General features: G+C 35.9%; 1 pseudogene; it reads right to left on the bottom strand.

The window, feature by feature from the left end:
* Window positions 1–6,032: 6,032 nt before the first annotated feature.
* LOC123793136 (exportin-4 pseudogene) overlaps window positions 6,033–10,839 on the bottom strand; it is a 41,450-nt pseudogene continuing 36,643 nt past the window's right edge.

Genomic DNA, 10,839 nt, shown 5'->3' with positions numbered 1-10,839 from the left:
CTTTAATGTAAGTAACATCTTGAGGAAATTTCTAGGTTCATTAGAGGAAAAAATGGAGACATTTTTATTCTATAAGTTTTATTAAGTTATTTGTAATAGAAAGGCAGTTTCAAAAGGTACGATGCAATGGAGTGTTGGTGAAGGACATAGGTGGAATAATTTAAAGTGTGGAAAGAACCATAAATGGACCACTGTATTTTTTTTTCAGTACTAGGTATAAGAAACACAGCTGAAATTAGCTAATTCTAGGACTCCAAATAATAATGGTGGAAAGTAAATTAACAAATTACAAAGTGCTCAAACTCATACAAAGTTTTTGACCACGGTTCCTGACTCCTTTGAAGGGATCAAACCATAGGGTCCTGGTATTAACTTCTTTTACTACTCTTAGGATGGAGATAACTCGAGCTCTTTCTTTTTGAAAGCCCACTAATGGTTTAGTAACCTCATTCATCTTATTGAGCACAGTCATCAGAAAAAATTATTTTCTATCAAATAGGCACCAAAATTCAATTAATATTACTATGATAATTCACAGATAACTTCTATCAGGAAGCTGTCCTTGATTTCTCCAGCCTGAGAACCATGATGCTGTATGCTTCCACAGCCATATGGGCCTACATAACTGGTCCCCTGCTTCTACTTATACTGTTGTTCAGTCTGTTTTCAACACTGTAACCATTTTAAAAAAGAAGTCAGAATGCCACATCTCTAGTCAAAACTCTATCAGAGCTTCCATTTTGACTCAAGTAAATGCCAAAGGCCTTATACTTGCCCTCAATTTTTATATGATCTCATCTCCTTTTTTATTTCCTCACCCTTGTTCATTGTACATGTTATCCTGACCTTCTTATATTTCAGTATATTCATGTGCTGGGCTCCTGTATTTCAGACTTTGCACTGGCTTTTTCTTTGTCCTGGGATACTCCCCTGAGATATCTATTATAGCTAACTATACCATGCTCTTCAAGTCTTTGCTGAAACCATCCTTTTCAAATAAACTTTACAGGGGCACCTGCGTGGCTCAGTCGTTGTGTCTGCCTTTGGCTCAGGGAGTGATCCTGGCATTCTGGGATCGAGCCCCACATCAGGCTCCTCCACTGGGAACCTGCTTCTTCCTCTCCCACTCCCCCTGCTTGTGTTCCCTCTCTCGCTGGCTGTCTCTCTCTGTCAAATAAGTAAATAAAATCTTAAAAAAAAAAAATCAAATAAACTTCACAAAGACAGTTTAAATTGCCACCTTTACATTCTGGACATCCTTATTCTGCCTTATTTCTTTCTATTAAGCTTATCAACTTATATACAATATAATTTCTTTCTTCTTTTACTGTATTAATGTTTTATTGTCTATTTTCCTTGCTATAATAGAAGCTCCATAAAGGTAGATATTTTTGTATTTTTGCTCTGTTTTGTTCACTGATGTATCTTAGGAAACTGTAAGAGTGGTAAGCACTTAATAGTTACTTGTGGAATGAATTATGCTAACCAGACTTGGTCTAAGAACAATATTTAAGCCTTATTTACCTTAGTTTTCCGCTAAGGGGCCAAAGATCAGGAAAAAAAAAAAATGGTGCCAAGGAGACCTGAAATGGTATGTAAAATGTGTAACACAGTTGCTATTTTGCATATTTAGAAAAGAGATTTTACAAAGTGTAATATATTTGAGGTAATGCACTAATGTCTACCTTTCAGTAAAATTGAAACCTAAGACATTTTTATAAACTTGAAAGTGCAATTTATCTTTTATTTAAGATAGAGAGTTGCACAAGAGACAACACAATTGAATTGCCCAATTTACCTTCAGTTATCTACATGTGCAAGACAGGTTGCATTTGTCAAATTACCTGCTCAAATTTGTAATCCTACTTTAATTTATTTGTTTTCATTGTTTTGTATACCTGCTCAAGAGTATAAAATAGTGTGCACTAGAATTGATTTCAAACGTCCTAATGCATATACTTAATTTAATCACATATATATTCTGAGGGACACTGAATCATTTCTTTCTTTCCCCTTCCTTCCTTCCTTCCTTCCTTCCTTCCTTCCTTCCTTCCTTCCTTCCTTCTTTCCTTCCTTCCTTCTTTCCTTCCTTCCTTCCTTCCCTCCCTCCCTCTTTTCTTTCTTTCTTTCTTTCTTTCTTTCTTTCTTTCTTTCTTTCTTTCTTTCTTTCTTTCTTTCTTCCTTCCTTCCTTCCTTCCTTCCTTCCCTTTCTCTTTCTTTCTTTCTTTCTTTCTTTCTTTCTTTCTTTCTTTCTTTCTTTCTTTCTTTCTTTCTTTCTTTTCTTTTTCTTCCTTCCTCCCTCCCTCCCTCCCTTCCTCTCTTTCTCTCTCTCTCTCTTTTTCTCTCTTTCTCTTCCTACCCCACTCTTTCTCTCTTTTGATCCACGTGAAAATGGTCATTTGATTTCTGATAAGAAAACAAAAGAAATTCAGCAGAAAAAAAGATAGTCTTTTAAACAAATATTCCTGGAACAGGTGAACTTTCATATGCAAAAAAATGAAAATAAGAAAAAAGAAACTCAACCCATATCTCAAACTTATACCTCAAACTTCATACAAAATTAATTCAAATAAAATTGTAAACTTAAATGTAGAATATAAACTTATATATAATACTTTTAGCAAAAAAACACACCGGAAATCTTTTTAACACTGAGCTAGGCACAGTGTTTTTAGTACAACAGCTAAAGAATGCTATATATAGAATAAAAATTGAGAAATTGCTGTTAAAGACTCTATAAAGAGAATTAAAGCATTAAAAGGACAGACTAGGAAGAAATACAGATCTTCCTTGACTATGATGGGCTATGTCCCAATACACCCATCATAAGTCAAAAATATCATACATTGGAAATGCATTTAATACATCTAACCTACTGAAACATCACAGTTTAAACCTAACCTATCTTAAATGACAAAATGTAACACAAAGCCTATTTTATAATAAAGTGTTGATTATCTCATGCAATGTAGTGAATACTGTACTGAAAGTGAAAAACAGAATGGTTGTATGGGTACAGAATGACTGAAGTGTATCCTTGTTACCCTTGTGATTACATGTCTGACCAGAAGCCGTGGTTCACTGCTGTTGTCCAACATCACAAGAGAGTATTGTACCACAGAAAGCTGACCCTGGAAAGGACTGAAATTCAAAACTTGAGGCACAATTTCCACTGAATGCAAATCACTTTCACACCATTGTACAGTTGAAAAATTATAAGATGAACCACCATATTGGAAAATACCTGTATTGCAAATCATATCTTATAAATAACTTGTATCTAAAATATATAGAGAGCTCTCAAAACTCAACAATAAAAAAATAATTAAAAAATTGTCAGAAGATCTGAAAAGAAGCTTCACCAGGGAAGATAAACAGATGACAAATAAGCATATAAAAAGATGCTCGATGTCATTAGTCATTAGGGAAATAAATTACAACTGTACTAAGATGCCACTAAATAGCCATTAGAATAAGGAGGGTGAAACTGACAGTACCAAGTACTAAGTGCTGGAAAGGAATTCAGATTTGAAATCTCATACATAATTGGTCAAAATACAAAATGATATAAGCATGAAAGATAATGTGTAGTTTCTTAAAAAGTTAAACATATAACTATGTATGCATTCCAGCCGTATATATAAAACAGTTTTATTCAAATTACTAGTAGCTGGAAACTACCCAAATGTCCTTCACCTGGGAAATGGGTAAACAAATGGGGGTAGGTCCATAATGAAATGCTACTCTGCAACAAGAAAGAGTGAGCTATTGATAGACAAAATAAATTATCCATAGTCATAAATTGCTGGTGTTTTTCAGAAAAGATAAAAGTGGCTTTCAAATCTCATCTTCTAAGATACTGATTTGCAAATGGAATTGTGTAACTTCAATAAATATAAAGGGTCATGATACATGTCCCAGGACACTATATAACTCTTTGGTGAAGTAATATTTTTTTTTAATCCCTGATTTAAAAAAAATAGAAATAGATACTGAAATTTTTAGAATTATCCAGAACAGGGAATGCTGCTGCCTTACATAATGGACTACAGATTCTTAGAGGGAGCTAACTCAACTAGCAAATTCATATTAATTTGGAAACCTAAATAAGTCTAAGCTAAGGATATTTCTCAGTTAAAGGATTAATTAGCATTCCACTTTAAATCAATCTCTTATTTATTTGGGTAGTGCAAATGGGTACCAAAATGTAATTCTGTCTATAAAAGTAAATAATAGGGGCACCTGGGTGGCTCAGTCGTTAAGCGTCTGCCTTTGGCTCAGGTCATGATCCCAGCTTTCTGGGAGCGAGCCCCGCATCGGGCTCCCTGCTCAGCGGGAAGCCTGCTTCTCCCTCTCCCACTCCCCTTGCTTGTGTTCCCTGTCTCGCTGCCTCTCTCTCTGTCAAATAAATAAATAAATAAATAAATAAATAAATAAATAAATAATAAATAAAATCTTTTAAAAAATAAATTAAATAAAATTAAACAATAGTGTAGCTAAACATGTAAACTAAGCACCCCACCTATGTTACACATCAGGAGTGGCTGATACCTGTGGTTAGTATCTTCAGTTGCTATCCAGAATATAATCAACACTGTAATAGTAATAGTATCCACCCTTACAAGCCCCTAAATCTCTTCCCTCTTAGACACGGATTTCCTCGCTAGTCACCTCAACAATAGAACAGGAGAAAGAGGCATCCAGTGTCTACTAGGTACCAGATTCTGTGTAAGAGGGACTGATATCATCTAATGTAATCTACATAACATCTTTATCAGTAAATTTATTCTCTATTTTTAAAATGTGGAAATTGAGGTTCAGAGAGTTTATCTTATCCAAGTTCACATACCTAGTAAGTATTGGAGCTTAAAATCCACATGATAATTGTTTTCATATCTCCAAGACCATCCCCCTCCAACTTGAAGACTTTGAAGAATATTTGCACAACGTTTCAGCAAATCGATTTTGTTAATTTCATGTAACCAGCAGGGAAGGGCAGCAGAGTGGCGTAACAGAACCTCTGACAACCTAGGTATAAATTTATAATGAGAAAATCATTTTAGCACTTTTTAGCTAGATTGTATTGGTAAAATTTAGGATAACCTATCTAATCTATACAATACATACACATAACCATATATTTTGCAAGATAGAACACTTTCAAACACTGTCTAATTTCAGGCCAACTATTCTTTAATACATTGGATGAATTTCAATGAAAAGTTTGAGTAATTATGAGTAATTAACATTAAAACTATCTTATTTTAGAGAGTATTCTATTTTTTAAATCTTGTTTCACCACATATTGCTGACGTCTGTCTCTTTTTCATGGTGAGAGACTGAACTGGCTGCCAAGACAAAGAAGAGAGATTACAGAAAGAAAAAAAAAACTCTTTATAGTCTTATAAACAGCATTTATAAGCCTGAATTTTAACATTACAATGGAGTAATTACCTATTGGGAATGGAAAGAAGTAATAAAATATGTCAAGTGATAACTCTAAGCTATTACATCTCCTTTTAAGAGTTTATATAGTCTGGTTTGCTAGTTTAATTTTTTATGTAACTATTCACATTTGAAGGCTAAATCAGCCTCCACTTGCAGACTCAAGGCTGTTTAAAAAGTTTTTGTTTTAGAGTGAGGCACACTAAGACCCCTATATCTCTAGGTCTACCATATAGTTGAGATATTTTCATTTACCATGCTTACATTTAGTTCTTTTCTTAACTAATCAAAGTAACAGGGGGATTCCAGCATGGATATGAGTGATCCTCTCCCCATAAAGGTCACAACTTTTACAATAAAATGGTATCTGGTAAGAGTTATGTCCCAGGAACTGCAACAATTGTGCTAAATAGACTGCTTTAATATAAACTTTACAGTTTGTGTATGTGCTTTTTTTTTTAAATAGGAGTTGTGATTAATTATGACACATTAACATTAAAAGATTGCTTTATAAACAATCAAGGTTTACAAAAGTCATTTGAAAAGTGGTTATTCCAAGTTTTTATTGATATGGGTAAAATAATGTCTCATACCATGCTTTCCATAATTTCTCTGCCATCTATGCTGTGGTGCCTGGGTTCCAAATGTATAAGCCAAGGAATACAATCATGAGTATGTTTCTGTCCATTTGTTCCAGTGTGCTGGGATATGGGGTGGGTGTTTAAAATCTTTAAACAATTTATGCACTCTCCTGGGAATTGTGAATAGAGAGTATTTGTTCCGTGGTGTTTCTTCAGACCGTGTGCCGTGTGTACGTTGCCAGCAGGGGTGTACAGTGTTCTGCAGCAATTCTTCCTAGGATTCCCACACAGCTGATCTGAAAGTTGGTTTTCATCATCCTCCTGATGTTTACTTATTTCTTCTTCCTCACAAGAAGCCACACCATTTGCAGTCCAATTTCTTGTGCCATCTGGAGCAGCTAGGTAGCACTGACTATAGGAATTGAAAACTTGAGCTGCATGTTGGATAAAAAAGCCTTTATGGAAATGTTTCTCATCTTGGATCCAAGTTAGCAGGGCTCCAGCAATTTGTCATACATCTCCTTGTATACCACATCATCCTTATCAAAACTTCTTCCAATATAGCACTTCACCCAAAGAATAAGTGAGGTGTGTGAAGCAGTTAATAAAGGAGAAAAGTTCATTTGGAATGGCATTTAAAAATTTGGATAGAATACAGTTATGAGGTTGCTAATCAATGCTGGAGAATCCCACAACTTCCAAATCTTTTATTTCAATTCCATTGATAGTATTCAGTAATCCTTCAATAATCAACTTGCGATCTTACATGGGGAGTAAGGGTCCATGAAGAGATACTGTGTACGGCATTGCAGGGAACCTTGTGCCATATCTGAAAAAATCTCTGATATTTCTTTCCATGTACTAAGAGGAAAACCTTCATAACTCTATTGTCCAGAAGAGTCTCCTGCTTGGGCTCTGCTCGCTTTGACAACACATTTGGGAGGATTCAAACATAGCTATATGGTGTCTGCCCAAATTTGGAGGAAGAAAGTTCAGCTAGAGGCCTGATTGCGAAGTACAAGGTAACTGCTGAAATATCCAAGACATCTGAGTATTGAGGTTGCTTCTGCTGATGAACTCCCGTAGAACTTCAACAGTTAACATGAAGATGTGACAAAGGTCTTTTTCCTGAAATACTCTCCTGTAGTACTCCTGGAATCCCACACTCAATCCAATGTTGCTCACGTTACTTGAACTTGAGTTTTCACTGCTTCCGGTGTTGCTGCGGCAGCTTAAAACAGAACATAGACCATTTTGCTTTCTGGTTTTTGTTTTTGTTTTTTAATTAAGTGACCTTGCTTTAGCACCACAAAGAGGTTAGTTCCTCTCAAAATACACCTCAAGCAAGTGGCAGCTAATCACCATTAAAATTTTCAAAACCTTTCCTCCCCCTCTTCAACTGCTACTTCCAAAGCATGAAGCATGAAAAACGCTTGGAAACTGTAAATCTTGACCCTTTTCCTAAGTGACAGAAATCTGCACTGTGTATGCTGACGTTGTTCATTACTGACCCTGGCAGGTGGTTCCATCAGAACACTGGCCACATTCTCCCTGAGCACTGCGATCTACAGCTTCCTGGCAGCCATGATGCTCTCTCCTCAATCACGTGGCATGCACTGCATTATGGGAGCGGGCGCCAGGGCTGCCCCATCACGCTCAGACCCCAAACCTCACAGGCTGACAGGGGCTGTCGCAGCTGCCGTCCCCGAGGTCTGCGCAGTCCTGGTGGCTGGCCTGGCCTCCCGACGCCTGGGGACAGAGAAGGAGATAAAAATTGAGCTGCCGTGTTGGGGAGCATGAGCCAGGTTGTCTTGGAGTAGGGCGCCAGGAGAGGCCACCGTGGTTGGCTCAGATGATGACCAGTATGTACTGTTTTATTTTTGTTTATTTGTTGTTGTTGTTGTTTGTTTGTTTTTTAATTAACATAAAATGCATTATTTGTTTCAGGGGTACAGGTCTGTGATTCATCAGCCTTACAAAATACCCATTGCTCACCACAACACATACCCTTCCCAATGTCCAATTTATTTCTAAGGAAATTAAAGATTAGATAGATGAAATGATATGCTCTGGGGACATGTTAAAACTTAAATTTAGGGGCTTCTAGGTGGCTCAGTGCATTAAGCATCTGCCTTTGGCTCACGTCAGGATCCCAGGGTCCTGGGATTGAGCCCCAGGTTGGGCTCCCTGTTCAGCCGGGAGCCTGCTTCTCCCTCTGCCCCTCCCCCGACTCATGTTCTCTCTCTTGCTCTCTGTCTCTGTCTCAAACGAATAAATAAAAAATCTTTGAAACAAATAAACAAAAAACAAAACTTAAATTCAAACCTGAGGTACGCATGACCGCAGCTCCTGGGTTCCTTGATTAATCTAGTTCTCAAATAACAATCTACTCACCTAAAGAGATCTTAAGATTTTGAAAATTTTCGTCAAATGCTTCTTTTACAATTAGCCCTGTTTTCCAAACCTGTAGGTTTCTGATTTCAGGTATAAGAGTATTTTAAAGATTAGCAAAAACTCCACATATAATTGTTAGTTGGATGAATAAATCTCTTATAATCCCATTCTTTCACTGATGAGGCAATATGTAGCTTTTTTTTTTTTTAAGATTTATTTATTTATTTATTTATTTGAGAGAGAAAGAGAGCGAGAGAGACAAAGTGTGCACATGCAGGGGCGGGCAGAGGCAGAGGGAAAAGCTCCAGCGGACTCCCACTGAGTGCAGAACCAGCCTCAGGGCTCAGTCACTCCACCCTGAGATCAGGACCTGAGCCTGAATCAAGAATGGGTTGATAACCAGCCCAGCAACCCAGGTGCCTCTAGGCAATATGTAGCTTTAAAGAAATTAAAATTATATTCTACATTCACATAGTGCCTTATGGAAACCAAATTAGAACCTAAACATTTTGCCTCAACTAGCTGTATTCTGGTTAATAACAACAGTAACAAAGATACTACAAATACAGATAAATATAGTAAAGCATATTACTTAATTTAGCTAAAAAAGTAATGATTGCATAAAGTAGTGGTTGACACATATCACCTTTGACTTGGAAAAATTCTTCACAGATTATGACATTAGGAGAGACATAGAAAAATGTTCCTATGGCTCAGTGAGGTAACCTGACCTAGGCTACCTGTGCCGAGAGGAGACTGCTATAGGGGTGGCAGGCAGATGAGGCAACTGGCTACCCAGGTCCTGCTTGACCACCCCAAGGACTGAGAGGATCAGTATCTCAGCACACGTATAACCAGGCTGATAAATATTCAGCACGCTTTTTGTATGGGCACATCGTTTATTAAAATATTACCATTCTTCTCCTCCAGTTGGTAGTCTGTTTCCCAAATCCCCTGAGTTCCCCTCCCACTGAACTGGTCTTTCCAGTTCCAGATCTCTACATTGCCCTATCATACAGAAACAAAAGGTAAACTTTAGGTAGTAGGATGCCTCCAGGACTGGTTTCCTTGTTCATCCTCTGCCTGTGACCCAGCACTGTGTTGGACAGTGTCGTCCTACTAAAGATTTTTGATTATTTATTTTGAATCCCTGTTAGTCATTTTGATATAATTAAATGTTACGTGAAGTTATTAGCTAACCATTTAATATCTCTTAATAATACAGTAATACAGTTATAAAATACGATGCATAAGATTTTTAAATAAATTATTACAGATAATACAGAGATAATCTTAAACATCCCTTTCTTCATCCCCAACACCCATGTTACCTAATGGATCCTGCACCAGATTACTATGTGATACCTAACATTTTAAATCTGAATGGAATCCTATCATGCATAACCCTTTATTTTTTATTTAAACATTTTTTTTCAGCATTTAAAATTCATCTCAATGAAAGTTTAATATAGGTATCTCTCAGGAAAATTCAACTGATAGTATTCCTTATAGAACATTTCAGAAGAAGCTTCATGTTCCTCAGAATATGAGCTTGATGTATTTAGTGGACAAAGTACATATTTCATTCTCCTTTAAATTAAATCTTTTGTGCTAAATAAAAAGGGGGAGAAAATTATGTATGTTCAATTAGATGTGGATAGTCTCCTATTGCAGTCTTTTTTGTGGATACTTTTCATGAATGGTTATTCTGAATAATGTTAGGATAAAACTAGTGATGATATTATCCAATGGGGAAAATAACAAAATAGATCAAATCTTACATTGTTATATTCTGTCACTTATTTCTATAAGTTCCAATAAAATATAGTCAGTATGTTCTTTATCTTTTCAGTGTATTTGGGAAAAAAGGTTCATCTTCATGAAATGTCTCTTTTCAACATCATACTGTGGAAAAGGACACAAAGTCTTTGTTACTAAGATGTTTCTGTTATAAATATTATATGGTCAAAAATATAAATATTTGACATTTTTAGGTTATGACTTGATAAAATGGCTTATGTACCAGAAGAAATGATCTAAATTTTAAATATATGTCTTTAATTAAAGTCCTAAGAAGGCAAAAAACAGAAAGATCAGAGATGTTAACAAGAACCGTACAGATAAAATTAAATTTGTAGAGAAATCATTAAAGGAAAACAAAAATAATAAAAACTGTAAAGGGTTTTTTTTAAAATAATTTTTAAATAAATTTAAGACAAGTAAACTTTAATACGGTTTTAAATTCTACACTTGATTTGGGTTAAATGAAACCAAATACAGGTTGCTGTAATAGGGTAATTATAAATTTCCTTAGGAGTTTACCGGAAAGAAACTAGCTGTAATGATGGGTAAGTGATTGATATCAAAACTAATTCTATGTCTAGGATGCCCAGAGGTCATCAGATTAAAGGAAGCATGT

Source organism: Ursus americanus, chromosome 13 (assembly GCF_024610735.1).
Source record: "Ursus americanus isolate L20-20 chromosome 13, mUrsAme1.1.p, whole genome shotgun sequence".
Lineage (NCBI taxonomy): Eukaryota > Metazoa > Chordata > Mammalia > Carnivora > Ursidae > Ursus > Ursus americanus.
This window is presented reverse-complemented; position numbering and strand designations above follow the sequence as displayed.